Source organism: Dendrobates tinctorius, unplaced genomic scaffold, assembly GCF_039654945.1.
Source record: "Dendrobates tinctorius isolate UK_male_01 unplaced genomic scaffold, ASM3965494v1 ptg000073l, whole genome shotgun sequence".
In the NCBI taxonomy this organism is placed as follows: Eukaryota; Metazoa; Chordata; class Amphibia; order Anura; family Dendrobatidae; genus Dendrobates; species Dendrobates tinctorius.
Window position 1 is genome coordinate 12,099,289 of NW_027361741.1, and position 18,121 is coordinate 12,117,409.

Sequence of the window (18,121 nt, forward strand, 5' to 3'; positions counted from 1 at the left end):
TCCTTTTGCAAAAATAACAGCCTCTAGTCACTTCCTGTAGCTATTAATGAGATCCTGGATGAAGGTATTTGTGACCATTCTTGTTTACAAAACAATTCCAGTTCAGTTAAGTTTGATGGTCACCGAGCATGGACAGCCTGCTTCAAATCATCCCAAAGATGTTCAATGATATTCAGGTCTGGGGACTGGGATGGCCATTCCAGAACATTGTAATTGTTCCTCTGCATGAATGCCTGAGTAGATTTGGAGCGGTGTTTTGGATCATTGTCTTGCTGAAATATCCATCCCCTGCGTAACTTCAACTTCGTCACTGATTCTGGCACATTATTGTCAAGAATCTGCTGATACTGAGTTGAATCCATGCGACCCTCAACTTTAACAAGATTCCCGATGCCGGCATTGGCCACACAGCCCCAAAGCATGATGGAACCTCCACCAAATTTTACTGTGGGTAGCAAGTGTTTTTCTTGGAATGCTGTGTTTTTTAGCCTCCATGCATAACGCCTTTTTGTATGACCAAACAACTGAATCTTTATTTCATCAGTCCACAGGACCTTCTTCCAAAATGTAACTGGCTTGTCCAAATGTGCTTTTGCATACCTCAGGCGACTCTGTTTGTGGCGTGCTTGCAGAAACGGCTTCTTTCGCATCACTCTCCCATACAGCTTCTCCTTGTGCAAAGTGCGCTGTATTGTTGACCGATGCACAGTGACACCATCTGCAGCAAGATGATGCTGCAGGTCTTTGGAGGTGGTCTGTGGATTGTCCTTGACTGTTCTCACCATTCTTCTTCTCTGCCTTTCTGATATTTTTCTTGGCCTGCCACTTCTGGGCTTAACAAGAACTGTACCTGTGTTCTTCCATTTCCTTACTATGTTCCTCACAGTGGAAACTGACTGGTTAAATCTCTGAGACAACTTTTTGTATCCTTCCCCTGAAAAACTATGTTGAATAATCTTTGTTTTCAGATCATTTGAGAGTTGTTTTGAGGAGCCCATGATGCCACTCTTCATAGGAGAATCAAATAGGAGAACTACTTGCAAGTGGCCACTTTAAATACCTTTTCTCATGATTTGATACACCTGGCTATGAAGTTCAAAGCTCAATGAGGTTACAAAACCAATTTAGTGCTTCAGGAAGTCAGTAAAAAGTAGTTAGGAGTGTTCAAATCAAGAAAATGATAAGGGTGCCCATACTTTTGCACCGGTCAAATTTTGTTTAAATGCAGATTGCACATTTTCTGTTAGCACAATAAACCTCATTTGAATCCAGAAATATAACTGAGTCCATCAGTTATTAGATATATGAAACTGAAATACCTGTTGCAAAAAACAAAAATGTTATAAAGAAAAAAGGTTAACATTAATAGGGGTGCCCAAACTTTTACATATGACTGTATTTTCATAAATACACTCATCAACTGCTAGTGTTCATGCCGACGACTACTATTTTTTGTTGATGTTATGGTTATTGTTTAATATTATGTATCCCTCTTTACCCTTCCCTTCTTCTTTTTCCTTTTTCCCACCCACATTTCCCCCCCCCTTTTCCCTCCCTTTCACCTTGGACCGACATCTAAGCAATAATTCGCCATTTGTATTTGTAAAATGGTGTTGTGTCTTATGGTGTGATTTAAATCTGAAAATAAAGAATTTAAAAAAAGAAAAGCATCCATTCCTTTCTTAAATTCATTCAGTGAGTTGGCCATCACCACTTCCTCAGGAAGAGAATTCCAGAGCCTCACTGCTCTTACCGTGAAGAACCCTCTTCTATGCTGGTGCAGAAATTGTCTTTCCTCCAAACAAAGAGAATGCCCCCTTGTTCTTGTCACAGTCCTTGGTACAAACAGTCCATTGGAGAGATCTCTGTATTGCCCTCTGATATACTTGTACATATATATTAGGTCTCCCCTAAGTCTTCTCTTTTCTGGAGTAAACAGACCTAATTTTGATAACCTTTCTGGGTATTGTAGTGAACCAACTCCATTTATCATTTTAGTAGCCCGCCTTTGAACCCTTTCAAGTTCAGTAATGTCTTTCTTGAGCACCGGCGTCCAAAATTGCACACAATACTCCAAGTGTGGTCTGACGAGTATGTAACTCTATGGGCTGTACACATGTCCATTTTTTTTCCATGTACAGAGTTCATCACAGCATGCTTGATCTGCATCCAATATTCGGATCACACTAGGCCACACAAGTCAATGATCAATGGAAAACATCGGACTGCACTCGGATGACATCTGAGTGCAGTATGATTTTCACGGACAATCAGAATGGAGAAAATCATATCAGAGTGTGATTACCTAATTGGCCCGATTCTCTCGGATGTGAGAAAATACAGAAGTGTGACCTTAGCTTGATAAATCTCTCCCTGTGACTTCATCTCTTGAATAAAGGTGTACACTTATAAAGTATAGATTATAGCTTACAGTAATCCACTACTTTTATCAAAAGGGTGAAAAAAATAAACATTTAACAGCTACAAACATATAAAATTACATACATATACCCTAGATGTCTATAGAACTATGAATGTAATTTTTTACGAAGAGTCTAATAAACCTGCAGGTGGGTAAAGGTAACCGCTACCTTTCCCCTTAAAAAAAAAACATTTATATTGTAGAGAGAAATAATAAAATGATATATGTACGCAAATTATTAATAATTTTCATAGAAAATATTAAAAATCTCTGAAGTCACTCATATTCCCCATCCCTCCCTTTTTTCTCTAACCAATTTGCAGAAGAGTAACAGAGGACCTGATAGTAAACCTCTTTTCCTCCTTCTCTCTTCCATTTTCAGTAAGGAAATAGGCGCTAGCAATATAAAGCTGCCCTTATGTAAAATGGCAGTGTACAAGTGAACCATCTTAATTAACCCCTTAGTGACAGAGCCAATTTTCTACTTAATGACCAAGCCAATTATTACTATTTTATCAATTTTACCAAGCCAATTTTTACAATTCTGACCATTGTCACTTTCTGAGGTTATAACTCTGAACGCTTTAATGGATCCCGCTGATTCTGATATTGTTTTTGTGACATATTGCACTTTATGTTAGTGGCAAAATGACTTCAATATGACTTGCGTTTATTTATGAAAAAAAGGGAGATATGGCAAAAATTTTGAAAATTTAGCAATTTTCAAACATTTAAATTTTTATGCCCTTAAATTAGAGTGATATGTCACACAAAATTCTTAATAAATAACATTTCCTACATGTCTACTTTACATCAGCACAATTTTGGAAAACAAACATTTTTTTTTGTTAGGAAGTTATAAGGGTTAAAAGTAGACTAGCGATTTCTAATTTTTACAACAAAATTTACAAAACCCTTTTTTTAGGGACTACATCACATTTAAAGTCATTTTGAGGGGCCAATAGGACACAAAATACCCAAAAGTTACACCATTCTAAAAACTGCACCCCTGAAGGTGCTCAAAACCACATTCAGGAAGTTTATTAACACTTTATGTGCTTCACAGGAACTGAAGCAATGTGGAAGGAAAAAATGAACATTTAACTTTTTTTCACAAACATTGTACTTCACAACCATTTTTTTTATTTTCACAAGTGTAAAAAGAGAAAATGAACAAACAGATATATTGTGCAATTTCTCTTGAATACGCCGATACCCCATATGTGGGGGTAAACCAAACCACTGTTTGGGCGCACAGCAGAGCTCGGAAGGGAAGGAGTGCCGTTTGACTTTTTCAATGCAGAATTGGCTGGAATAGGGATCGGACGCCATGTTGCATTTAGGGAACCCCTGATGTGCCTAAACAGTGGAAACCCCCCACAAGTGACACCATTTTGGAAACTAGACCCCCAAAGAAAATTATCTAGATGGGTGGTGAGCACTTTGAACCCCCAAGTGCTTCACAGAAGTTTATAACGTAGAGCCGTGAAAATAAAAAATCATATTTTTTCACAAAGATGATCTTTTCCCCTCAAAATTTTTATTTTCCCAAAGGTAACAGGAGAAATTAGACCACCAAAGTTGCTGTGCAATTTATCCTGAGTATGCCGATACCCCATATGTGAGGGTAAACCACTGTTTGTGTGCACGGCAGAGCTCAGAAGGGAAGGAGCACCGTTTGACTTTTTAACACAGAATTGGCTGGAAATGAGATCTGACGCCATGTCGCATTTGGAGAGCCCCTGATATGCCTAACAGTGGAAACTCCCCACAAGTTGTTGTCCAATTTGTCCTGAGTTCACTAGTACCCTATATGTGGGGGAAACCACTGTCTGGGTGCATGGCAGAGCTCGGAAGGGAAGGAGCGCCGTTTTGGAATGTAGACTTTGATGGAATGGTCTGTGGGCGTCATGTTGTGTTTGCAGAGCCCCTGATGTGCCTAAACATGTGCCATCCATATTCACCGCCCCATCCCTCCTCCATCACCATTCATACACATCAACCCCTCTATAATTCCTTCTCCCATGTACAGTTCCAATTCACTCCTCTCCTTCCTGCAAAACCCCAGCCCATCTTGCCCATACACATTGCATAAAAAAATTCTTACAATTCCAATAACTACTTGCGCTTTATCTTCCTACTCCTACTGATTTCGAGGGACATCTCCCCCAACCCCGGTCCACCCCCCCCAACCTCAACCCCTACCCTACCTCATATCGAAACCATAATAATCTTACTAATATTACTTGCACTTCATCTCCTTCTTTTAATTGTGCCCTCTGGAATCCACAGTCTTTATGTAGCAAAATTCCTTTCCTGCACAATTACTTTCTGAACAACTCTCTGAATCTGTTGGCCCTCACTGAAACCTGGATTCAGGATTCTGACACTGTCTCCCCCTGCTGCCATTTCCCATGGTGGCTTCCAATTCTCCCATTCTCCGAGACCCACAAATAGATCTGGTGATGGAGTCGGCATACTCCTGTCCCCACAATGCACTTTCCAGGTCATCCACCCAGTTCCATCACTCTCATTCCATTCTTTTGAGGGCCACACCATCAGGCTCTTCTGTCCCCTCTCCCTCAGAGTAGCAGTCATATACTGGCCCCCAGGCTCACCCACCCACTTCCTTGACCAATTCTCAGCCTGGCTGCCGCACTTCATGTCCTCAGAACTACCATTACTTATCCTGGGAGACTTCAACATCCCCATTAACAGCCTCACTTCCACATCTGCATACCAGCTTCTATTACTAACCACTTCTCTAGGCCTCTCACAGCTTTCAACCTCTGAGACACACAAGGACCGTAACACCCTTGACCTGGTCTTTGCCTGGCTCTGTTCAATCTCCTACCTAAATAACTCACCGCTTCCCCTCTCTGACCACAACATTCTCTCCTTCACACTCACAAATCCTCGCCTACCCCAGCACATTCCTACCTACCACACATTCAGAAATCTACAAGCTATTAACCCTCATACTCATTCATACTCCCTACACTCATCACTGTCCCCAATCTCCTCTTTTTCCTGTCCTGATCTGGCTGTTCATCACTACAATGACAGTCTTAGAAGCACCCTTGACCAAGTAGCGCCCCACACCCTCAGAACCTCCAAACACAGGAAAACAGCCCTGGCTCACATCGCAAACTCGATTTCTCCAGCAATGCTCTAGGAGTGCCGAAAGCTTATGGAGAAAAACCCACACACCAGAAGACTTCATCCACTTCAAATTTATGTTAAGAACCTATAACTCTGCCCTTCAACTTGCCAAACAGACCTTCTTCACTACCCTGATCTCCTCACTAGCCAACAACCCCAAGAAACTTTGACATCTTTCACTCCCTCCTCAGGCCAAAAGCACAAGCCCCTATCACAGACATTTGTGCTGATGACCTGGTCTCCAGCATTATAGAGAAAATAAATAACATCCATCAGGAAATCTCCCTGCCACCAAGTGCTGTGACTCCCATCCCTCCCTGCATTTCCCCTGGCTCACTCTCCACATTTGATCCCATCACAGAAAAAAAGTCTCCAGACTCCTCTCTTCTTCTTGTCCGAATTCAAGCACTACCAACCCCATTCCCTCACATCTCCTCCAGTCTCTCTCTCCAGTCGTCTCAACTCACCTAACTACAATCTTTAATCCCTCCCTCTCCTCAGGCATTTTCCCATCCTTCAAACATTCTTTACGGCATTATTAAAGAAACCCACTCTCGACCCAACCTGTACAAACAACTACAGACCAGTATCCAATCTCTAAACTTTTGGAGCGCCTAGTCTACTCCCGCCTTACTCGATACCGCTCCACTCACTCCCTCCTAGACTCTTCACAGTCCGGCTTCCTCCCCCTATATTTAACAGAAACTGCACTCATCAAAGTGACCAATGAACTTCTGACAGCAAAATGTAACAGGGACCACTCTCTGCTCATTCTTCTTGACCTTAGGCAGCTTTCGACACTGTTGACCACCGTCTCCTACTCTCTAGGCTCCAGTCACTAGGCATTAAGGACACTGCTCTCTCCTGGTTCTCTTCCTATCTTTCTGACCGCTCCTTCAGTGTTTTGTTCGCTGGCTCCACTTCATCTCCTCTTCCTCTCTCTGTCGGGGTACCTCAGGGCTCAGTCCTTGGCCCCCTTCTCTTCTTTCTCTCAAATGGACAGACCATCAGCAGATTTGGCTTTCAGTACCATCTTTATGCTGATGACACACAACTATACACGTCATATCCTGACCTTTCCCCCCGCTGTACTACAGAACGTCAGTGACTGTGTGTCCACAGTCTCCAGCATCATGTCCGCTCTGTATCTGAAACTCAACCTCTCAAAAACTGAACTTCTTCTGCTCCTGCCGTCTACTAAACTCCCTAAATCTGACATTTCTGTCTCGATGGGTGGCACCATAATAACACCCTGGCAGCAGGTGCGCTGTCTGGCTGTTATGTTTGACACCTATCTCTCCTTCACATCCCATATATATTCTCTTGCCCGCTATTGCCGCTTACACCTAAAGAACATCTCTAGAATCCGCCCTTTTCTCAACGTGGAAACAACAAAAACCCTCACTGTTGCCTTGATCCACTCCCACCTGGACTACTGCAATGCTCTATTAATTGGCCTCCCTGTTACTCGACTTTCCCCTCTCCAGTCCATACTTAATGCAGCAGCCAGGGTCATCCATCTGGCCAATCGGTACTCGGACGCGTCAGCTCTTCGCCAGTCCTTACATTGGCTGCCCATTCATTATAGGATCCAATTCAAAGTACTTGCTCTCACCCACAAAGCACTCCACAGTGCAGCACCCCACTACATCTCCTCCCTCATTTCTGTCTATCGGACTAACCGGCCGCTGCGCTTTGCCAATGACTTTCGACTAACCTCTGCACTATTCCGTACCTCCCACTCCTGACGCCAATCCTCTGGATCCTCAAGAAATTAGGACTATCCGTAATTTGCATAGTTTTAGGCGCTCCCTCAAAACGCATTTGTTCAGAGTGGCCTATCACGATCACTAATCAAAGTCATTTTTTGTGTAAGTGTGCGTGTGTGGCCCATTCACTATCTCCATCTATCCCACACTCCCTCAAGATGGCTGGACTATTATTGTAAATACATCTTTGTAAATACACACCTGTACTTTGTATCTCCCCCACCTCATTGTAGATTGTACGCACTCATGAGCAGGGTCGTCTTATTTTGCTTTAATGACTGTATTGTTAATGTTGTTACTTATGACTTTTGTTTTGAAACTGTTAAACTGCAAAGCGCTGCGGAATATGTTGGCACTATATAAATAAAGATTATTATTATTATTATTATTATTATTATTATTATTAATAATAATAAACAGTAGAACCCCCCCCACAAGTAACCCCATTTTGGAAACTAGACACCCCCAAGGAACTTATCTAGATGTGTTCTGAAAACTTTGAACCCCCAAATGTTTCACTAAAGTTATAACGCAGAGCCGTGAAAATAACAAATAATTTTTTTTCCACAAAAATGATTTTTTTGCCCCCATTTTTTATTTTCGCAAGAGTAACAGGAGAAATTGGACCCCAAAAGTTGTTGTCCAATTTGTCCTGAGTACGCTGGTACCCCATATGTTGGAGAAAACTACTGTTTGGCGCTCGGAAGGGAAGTAGTGACATTTTGAAATGCAGACTTTGATGGAATGGTCTATGGGTGTCATGTTGCGTTTGTCGAGCCCCTGATGTGCCTAAAAAGTGGAAACCACCCCACAAGTGACCCCATTTTGGAAACTAGACCCCCAAGTGAACTTATCTAGATGTGTAGTGAGCACTTTCCACCCCCCCAAGTGCTTCACAGAAGTTTATAACCTAGAGCCATGAAAATAAAAAATCTATTTTTTTTCCACAAAAATGATATTTACGCCCTCAAAGTTTTATTTTCCAAAGGGTAACAGGAGAAATTAGACCCCCAAAGTTGTTGTGTAATTTGTCCTGAGTAAGCTGATACCCCATATGTGGGGGTAAAACACTGTTTGGGCACACGGCAGAGCTCAGAAGGGAAGGAGCACCGTTTGACTTTTCAACGCAGAATTGGCTGGAATTGAGATCGGACGCCATGTCGCGTTTGGAGAGCCCCTGATGTGCCTAAACAGTGGAAACCCCCCAATTCTAACCCTATCCCCAACACAATCCTAACCCTAATCCTAACCATAACCATAACCCTAACCACACCCCTAACCCCAACACACCCCGACCCTAATACCAACTCTAACCATAACCCTAAACACAAACCTAACCCTAACACACCCTAATCCGAACCCTAACCCTAATCCCATTCTTTACCCTAATCCCAACTCTAGCCCCAACCCTGACCCTAACCCTAACTTTAGCCCCAACCCTAACTCGAAACTTTAGCCCCAACCCCAACTGTTATGAATGGGTCACCGAGGAGGATGGCAGGAACAGGCTAAGCCACCAGAAGACCAGAGAGGTTGGTAACTAAGCAGATTGCAGACCCATGATCCTATCCACACAACTAGCAGTAGCCGTGGAGCGTTACTACGATGCCCTAGATACTTCGTCACAGCCGGAGGACTAACTAAGCCTAAAGACAGAATGGTGAAATCTAAACTGCCCCGGAGCAGATCCCCAAAGGAATAGACAGCCCCCAAACATATATTGCTGGTGAGACAAGATGAGACACAAACACAGGCAGAGAACAGACTGAGAAAACGATGGGGCCCAAGCTGTCTAGACAGGACAGGACAGAAAAGATACTGTCTGCAATCACGCACAAAACCCTGAAAAAGTCCAACACTTCTGATATACAAAAAAACTGAGATCACACGACCTCACACCCCCGCTAGATCAGCACTCTGGTATAAACTGACAGCAAGCAAAAAAGATACTAACATTACAGGGGACTGAACAAGCTGCAACATATGAACCAGGGCCCAGCGCATCCCCAGCAGGGAGCACGCTGAACCCTAGCAGCAAAGGAGAAAGCAAAAAAAAGACACAACCAGATTAGATACAAAGGATTAGCAAAATAATCACTTAGCTGAACCATGCAGATCAAGCAGGGGACAAAAGAACTCGAGATGCACACAGAGGAAATCACCAGCAACCTCCAAGAGCAGCCAGCTCAATTATATGCTCCCAGCCAGCAATCCCAAGTTCCCAATCATTGTCGTCAGGTGGAGAACCTCCATCCACCTGGCCAGCTCCACTACTCTCAGTAACCACCAGAGGGAGCAGAGGAAGCTTCAACTCAGAACTTCGAGCAAGGGAATTCACAACACCCAACCCTAACTTTAGCCCCAATTCTAACTTTAACCCCAACCCTAACCCTAACTTTAGTCCCAACCCTAACTTTAGCCCAACTCACTTTAGCCCAGCTCTAAACTAATGGGAAAATGGAGATAAATACATATTTTTTATTTTATTATTTTTCCCTAACTAAGGGGGTCATAAAGGGGGGTTTGATTTACTATTATTTTTATTTTGATCACTGTGATAGGATCTATCACGGTGACCAAAATGAACCAATAGGAAAAATCTTCTATTGTTGCCGGGTGCCAGCTGGCAGACCTCGGCTGGCGCACTGCGCATGCGCCCGCCATTTTCTTCCTGGAAGAAGACACTGGAACCGTGGAGGGAAGCAGTGAGGGTCCAGAGACACCAGGAGGTACCGTGGGTGGGCTCGGGGGACCCTATCTATATCTCATCTGATGTGCGATCACATCAGAGGAGAGAGAAATTAAATGGAAAATCTGACTTATTAACGGCAATCGCAACACCGGGATCGGTAAAAACCAACCTGAATCATGTTCTCTGGGGTCTCGGCTACTTCCGGAAGCCAAGACCCCAGATAAATTCTGACTCTGGGGGGGGGGGCGATGTACACTTTTTCCTCAGCGCCGTCAATTAACGGGTCGTGGTTTAAGTACCCTTAACTGCCGCCGTTAAAAGACGTATTGGCGGTCAGTAAAGGGTTAAAATGCATGGAGTCCTCTTTATGCCCAGGTGACTGAACAAGGATGCATATTGTGCATAGACAAAGAGTACAGGTTGAACAAATAGTTTAGACAGGAAAGACTTTATAGCCCCCATCACACACAGCGAGATCGCTAGCGAGACCGCTGCTGAGTCACAAGTTTTGTGACGCAACAGCGATCTCTCCAGCGATATTGCTGTGTGTGACACGTATCAGTGACCGCCCCCCCCCCCGCCGGGTATCGCTGATCATGCTCGAAAGCCCTGGACATTTTTTTGATCATTGGTCTCCCGCTGGCCAGCACGCATCGCTGCGTGTGGCAGGCGGGAGACCAGCGATCAGCGAGCTGGACCTGGTATCCAAGGTACTTAGAAACCCGCTGTTTACCTTGGTACCAGCTCCCTGCACCAGCACGCTGGTATCTAAGGTACACAGAGGGTAACTAAGCGACGTGCGCACTTGTTACCCGCATCGTCGCTGTCCTGATCGCTGCTGAGATCTGCCTGTTTGGCAGCTCACCAGCGATCATGTAGCGACACACCAGCGATCCTGACAAGGTCATATAGTTGTCGGGATCGCTGGTGCGTCGCTATGTGTGACGGGTGCCTAAGTTTTGAGCAAATTAAAGGAAATAACTCACACCCTTTAAAAATATCCATGGTCCCCCAGCATACACATAAACAAGACAGTTAAAGCCCTTTTGTCTACAAGAAATGCATGTTGGATTCAGCTGACACAGGGTTGCTACCAGGGGAAATGTTACAATAAGTCAGGTCACACAATATGTCTCCGAAAGAAAATATAGAATATGGGAATTTGTATAAATCCAAAATTAATGAGACATACATTTTCGGCGCCGGGGACACCAGGGAAAAAGATACATATTTTCTAATAACTATAACCCCTGTCAAAAGACCCCAAATGCATATGTGGCACCCCTGAGGCTCAGTCGCCACAGAGGTACTGCACCTTCTCCTAAGGTGTAGTGTCCCACCACCTAGGTAAGTTGGGAACTCCTTTCCACACTCCAACACCTGCACCCACACACAGGATAGTTCAGCAATGGACCAGATTGCAGCTCCATGCTTAGAGGATAGCAGAGCACCTTTCGTGGGTCCTTGCTTCATAACACGAGATGTGCTGGGAGGTGGGTGGAGTTAGATATAAAAGAGTGGGAAAGTTTAGAATTACAGGTCAGTCTGACGGGAGGTCAGAGGAGTCGGAGGGTCAGTCAGTCAGGAGAGACTGAGGACAGATCCCTAGAAGGAGGGATGGAGGAAGGAGTGCTGCAGCTGCTTCAGTGACCTGAGCCAGCTGGTACGGGAAAGGAACAGAAGGAGAAGGACGTAGAACTGCAACCTAAGCTTCCACAAGAGAGAGAAGGAACAGCGCAGAACGAAGGAGTAGGAGAACAGAGAGGAGTTGTGGGTTAGAAGAGGAACCCTGCCTATAGGTTCTCAGCGCAAGGCCGGGGCCCGGTCCCCGAGGTTGTATGGACACTTATGGTTCTGCAGCAGACACCGGTGGAGTAGTTGGCTGTAAATGCACTACTCCCATCCAAGACTTGGGGCACAACAGCAACTGAATAGAGAGCCAGGACTCTGGAGAAAGGAGTCCCCGATAGAGGCTACAGCTGTCTGTCATACAAGTAGAGTTGTTAGGAACATCTGACAGGAGGAACTTCAGAGTACCACGGTACTGGAGCTCTTCACACTAAAAGGCGCAATAGAGGAGTCGTTCAGGAAAGGTACATGTTGGCGGAGTGTTGGAGAGGAAAATTCTGACTTGCCCGGGAGGTTGATTGAGTCTCTGCCCTGGAGGACATGGCACGGAGGCAGGCACCAGTGTGTACCACGAACTGTGAGTAAAGCTTTGGAACTACAAGCTCTGGTGTCTTCCAGTCATTTGTGTGCCAACACCGTCAGCACCGCTACATCTGGGTACCAACATTCCTCACACCGCCTGCGCCTATACACTGCCCTGGGGTTACAGCTTCACCTGTGGGGAGCTACACCATCTGTGCTGCAGCACATCATCAGCCCCAGAGGATCTGCACGCAGTGTTGGCTTAACATCTTGCTTGCCAAACACCACAGGTGACATCACAAACTATTCCATTCCATTGACTACAAACTACCATTGATTTGGGCACCCAAGGCCACGGACCGGGTCACAGCTGCCGTGACACATCCCGCTGACACCGGCCTGGTACCGAGTACCCCACAGCCCTGGGAGGGCGACCCAATTTTGGCGTCACGAACAGGATGATGAGACCCGATGCCGTCGGGTTCAGTGCGCCTGAAACTTGTGAGACTTTGAACTTTTGAAAATGTGCAGAAGACCTGATTTAATAGACTGTAAAATGGACATTAGAAATGGCTGCTGGTGCGGAGAAGAAGGGCGTGAAGAGATGGGAGGTCCTAGGAAAAGACCGCAAAGAGTATTGGGCCTTCCCTGCCTGAATTACTATGTGACAGATACATGGCCCACCCCCTGAGGGGTTCGTATACTGGCTTGGTATTGAGGCGCTGGGAGAAGACGCCGCCCCCGGAAGGAGGGGCAGAAGAAGCCAGTGGCAGGAAAGGGGCCGAGGCAGGAAGAAGAATGCCAGAACGCCATTTTGGAGAGTGAGGGAAGGAGGCCTGCGGAGCGCGGGGAAATGGATCTCCCTGGCGCCATGGCTGACGGCTCCAACCCGATCTACGAGATGAACCGCATGCATTTGGAAGAAGAAATAGTCAAGCTGACCACCCGGCTGCGGTTGAGGCAGGAGGCCTTGGGGAGACTGAGCCGGCAGCGCGCCCCGGAGGGGCCTACACCAGCGGTACCCGCAACACCGGTACCCGCTGCTGTTGTGCTGGACCTTTCCCTGGCAGACCCTGTGGAGCTTGGAGCCGCTGCCATGCCACTAACAGCGTACTCTGTCCCTTCTTTGCCGCTCATACCGGAGGAGTTGTACACAGCCCAGGAAGCTGAAGTGGAGGAAGAGAAGCTCCTGCCCGGACCTGGCGCGGCTGTGCAGGTCCTGCCAGCAACCTCCGCGGAACCGGAGCTGCTATTGGCTCCACCGCCATCCCCGGTGTCTCACCGGACGGCGCCTATTGCCACCACGCCTGAACCGGAGCAGAGGCCGCACCATTGGGAACTCCCAGGTATATACCCCAGCCTTCCTAATGGGTGGATGGGGAGGCGGAGGAGGACTCTGCTGTTGGGGGTATGGTTGGAGCAGGCATGCCCGATTCGACATCTACAGGAAAGAGGGGGATTTGGATCCTTTTGGGACGGTGATTTCAGGATCCCTTCACTGCCCAGTCCCCAGGTAGTTGCTTGTCAGCGCCGCCAGGATGTAGAAGCCCTAGGAGCTAGACCTTGTACCAGAACAGTGGAATCGCCTATTGAGGAGGAGCAGTTGATGGGCATTGAGATACATCATGGGTTCCATTTGCCACAGCTTCAAGGTCCTTTAGAGAGAAACCAGAATCAGGACGAAGATGCCACCTTTGGTAGCAGTTCCAGTTCGGCTTCCAGAACCCCAGGAGGGGACCACAATTAAAGAAAAACTTTCAAATCTCGTTACCAAGGAGGGTTTCTTTGCACCAGTTGTGCCCTGTTTTGCTATCATGTTTTTGTTTTTTTTCTGGTGGCACCTTTAGTTGCCCTGTTTTGATTGGCAGCGTTCTTCAATCTTGAGCTAGCGATCATGAACTTGGAGTGATCCAAAAACTTTTATTGTGGGTGGTTGCACCTCTTTGGGTGCCCTCTCTTGGTTTTACATATGGAGATGCTTTGCGAAGATAATGTTTTTGCATGGACACTTTTTGAGGATGATGTCTGCCTTGGAGGACACTGCAGGGGATCCCGGCTGGGAGCGGTGTCCAGCACTTGCAGGAATGACTGTTGAATGTTTTGCTGTGAAGTGTTGATGGTGTGTTTTGTGGGAGTGTTAGTAGCTGAGAAATGGCTTTTATAGAAGAATTGGGAATGTCTGATATAGAGATGAGTGATGTGAATAAAGAGTTTAAGGTGACAGGTGACGGACCAGGTATTTGCGGTCAGCGTCTTGCATCTAGAAAAATGAGAGAAAAATGTGTTACAGAGAATGGCACTTTGAATTGAGAATTTCACTTAGAATTAAAAATTTCGGATAGGATTTTAGATAGAATTGTTTGTAACGTTCAAGATGAGTACCTCCTATACTAGGAAGATTAGTATAAGACAAGTTTGTTATGCATTACAAAATTTTTGTATGTTTCTTTGCTGTCTACTTTGTTATCTTGCAGCCTGTGGACGTGCTTTGTTTAACAGGGGGGTATGTGGTGCCCCTGAGGCTCAGTCACCACAGAGGTACTGCACCTTCTCCTAAGGTGTAGTGCCCTACCACCTAGGTAAGTTGGGAACTCCTTTCCACACTCCAACACCTGCAACCACACACAGGATAGTTCAGCAATGGACCCGATTGCAGCTCCATGCTTAGAGGATAGCAGAGCACCTTTCGTGGGTCCTTGCTTCGTAACACGAGATGTGCTGGGAGGTGGGTGGAGTTAGATATAAAAGAGTGGGAAAGTTTAGAATTACAGGTCAGTCTGACGGGAGGTCAGAGGAGTCGGAGGGTCAGTCAGTCAGGAGAGACTGAGGACAGATCCCTAGAAGGAGGGATGGAGGAAGGAGTGCTGCAGCTGCCTCAGTGACCTGAGCCAGCTGGCACGGGAAAGGAACAGAAGGAGAAGGACGTAGAACTGCAACCTAAGCTTCCACAAGAGAGAGAAGGAACAGCGCGGAACGAAGGAGTAGGAGAACAGAGAGGAGTTGTGGGTTAGAAGAGGAACCCTGCCTATAGGTTCTCAGCGCAAGGCCGGGGCCCAGTCCCCGAGGTTGTATGGACACTTATGGTTCTGCAGCAGACACCAGTGGAGTAGTTGGCTGTAAATGCACTACTCCCATCCAAGACTTGGGGCACAACAGCAACTGAATAGAGAGCCAGGACTCTGGAGAAAGGAGTCCCCGATAGAGGCTACAGCTGGCTGTCATACAAGTAGAGTTGTTAGGAACATCTGACAGGAGGAACTTCAGAGTACCACGATACTGGAGCTCTTCACACTAAAAGGCGCAATAGAGGAGTTGTTCAGGAAAGGTACATGTTGGCGGAGTGTTGGAGAGGAGAATTCTGACTTGCCCGGGAGGTTGATTGAGTCTCTGCCCCGCAGGACACGGCACGGAGGCAGGCACCAGTGTGTACCACGAACTGCGAGTAAAGCTTTGGAACTACAAGCTCTGGTGTCTTCCAGTCATTTGTGCACCAACACCGTCAGCACCGCTACATCTGAGTACCAACATTCCTCACACCGCCTGCGCCTATACACTGCCCTGGGGTTACAGCTTCACCTGTGGGGAGCTACACCATCTATGCTGCAGCACACCATCAGCCCCAGAGGATCTGCACGCAGCTTTGGCTTGACATCTTGCTTGCCAAACACCACAGGTGGCGTCACGAACTATTCCATTCCATTGACTACAAACTACCATTGATTTGGGCGCCCAGGGCCACGGACCGGGTCACAGCTGCCGTGACACATCCCGCTGACACCGGCCCGGTACCGAGTACCCCACAGCCCTGGGAGGGCGACCCACATAGGGGACAGATAACTACCAACAGCTATGCTATGTTGATCTCTAAGTAAAAATAAAATTCCGATAAAAAAGTGGCATCAATTTCGAACTTCTACGATCGTCCGGTGAGGCGTTATCACTTATCGTATAAGTTGGGATTTCATAAAATCTTGAAGGGCTGAGAACAGCCCCCAAGCCGACCCTTGTGAGGTTATCACAGGTGGGGTGTGTGGGTGACACTCAGGGGCTGATAAAAGATCAAACCGAATTATGATGTGCGTTCCTGTAGAGAGATGTACATTGTGTATGCATGAATCCCGTTTATTGAACTGCCCCAAGCAAAGTGCTCTCCTAAACTAATTCATCTCTGTTATCAGTGTAGTAAGTTCTCTTGTTAATTTATTTTATTTTCTGTAACTGTATATGCTGTATTGTTTTGTCCCTCTTGTAAAATCTTTTGTATATTTTTGTGCCTTCCTTTAGATTAAATATAAAATTTAATAGTTCTGTTCCTTTTGTTATGTAAACCATATCTCAAAGCCATGTGCTACCTATCAGGCATCCAATCGGTCTTTATAAACAATTGGTGGTGCCGACGAGTCGTATGGGGTTATCATGGAGTTAGCGGTGACCGTATGGAGGTCTAAACATATATTCCATGCGTTTTAATCCGGAGGTGTATATACCATACCCTAACTGTTAGTTTCCCGATAACTGGCCTGTTAGTGCAAACAGCCTGCGGCCTCCTCCATTATTCATCGGCCAATCGTGTAATTGTCCAGACGATAGGGGGGCAGAGAACTGCTCGCTCCAAAGATTACAGCCGGTGGTTCTCATGACCTTCCCGGCCTGTGATATTGTGAATTTGTGTGATAAGATCTTGACAATGTTCAGCATAGGTAGAAGCCAGAACCCACAGTTAAAGACTGGAGCGCAATATACAGACTTCCACACATTAAATTAAGACTTTTTTTGGGGGAAGCCCGACATGATCACATCACCATTGACAAGTGAGTGGATTTGATTGGATAAATATTAAATAAGGAGTAGTGATGAGTAATCGTGTTCGGATATGGTGTTATCCGCGAGACATGCCGCTGTGGGGACTCAAACATATTTTTTGAGCATGTCAAAGTCACTCGGTTAGCACCCGAACATGCTCGGAAAACAAAACTTATCTGAGCACATTCGCTCATCACTATTAAGATCAATGTTGGTGCAAGAGAATATTTTTAGATAGATGCAAGGCTCTCAATATTAGAATAAGGGTGCAGTCAGATCGCCATATAACCCGGATGATGAAGGCATAGCAGTGCACGGACTGACTAGCGGCTCTTCTGACAGGTGCAGTGCATAGAACATGTCAGACTTAGGTCAGGAGAGTGGTCGGTGAGTCCGAGAATTATGGTGCGTTCGTCATTCGTGTTATATAGCCATCTGTCTGCACCCTAATATGCATACTTGTAAAAGCATTATTAGCTCTTTATAATGTTGATATAAAAAAGGTACAAAATAATAAACATGTCTTAAGTACTAACCATTCTAAATGCCTAATAACGTAAGTATGAATGGAGGACATAAAACACGCTGTGTGTGGACTATTTACAAAGAAAATATAAATCCCCAGTTCTCGGGATACTGAAGTTTATTTTGTATTTTACCATATTTAGATACGTTAGTAACTCACAATCATAGGGGTTGGACAAAATTAAAATCTCTGAGGCCATTTCTAGCTATGCTCGGAATTTCTCCAGAACTAGAAAATAAAACAATATATTAAATTCTAAATTTAGACTCATGGGTAGTCAGTAAGGTTTATTTCAGATGAGCTCCATTCTGCTATGTGAGACTGAGCAGCAAATCAGCGATCATGAGTTTTTGAAAAGAGACATTTTTCATCTCTTTTACCCAATGCTGTATCTCATACACAGGCAAGTAACATGGCTGTGATGGTGCCTGCCAGCTTCAGGGTCCCAATGCGGAAGGGATGTCCTGCCCAGGGTCTCCCCAGCACTGTTAATTGTATTCACATCCTCAGGATGCAGATGCGATTGATAAGGAGCACTTTAAAATGCACAAGGCTAAAATGTAGCACACAATGATGTAGGTGAATATTGAATTAAA

The 18,121-nt window shown here is 45.6% G+C and overlaps 1 protein-coding gene across 3 annotated transcripts in view; it reads left to right on the forward strand.

The window, feature by feature from the left end:
- Positions 1 to 18,121, forward strand: part of LOC141096188 (beta-crystallin B3-like) — a 368,074-nt gene that overhangs the window by 294,163 nt on the left and 55,790 nt on the right. The window lies entirely within an intron of this gene.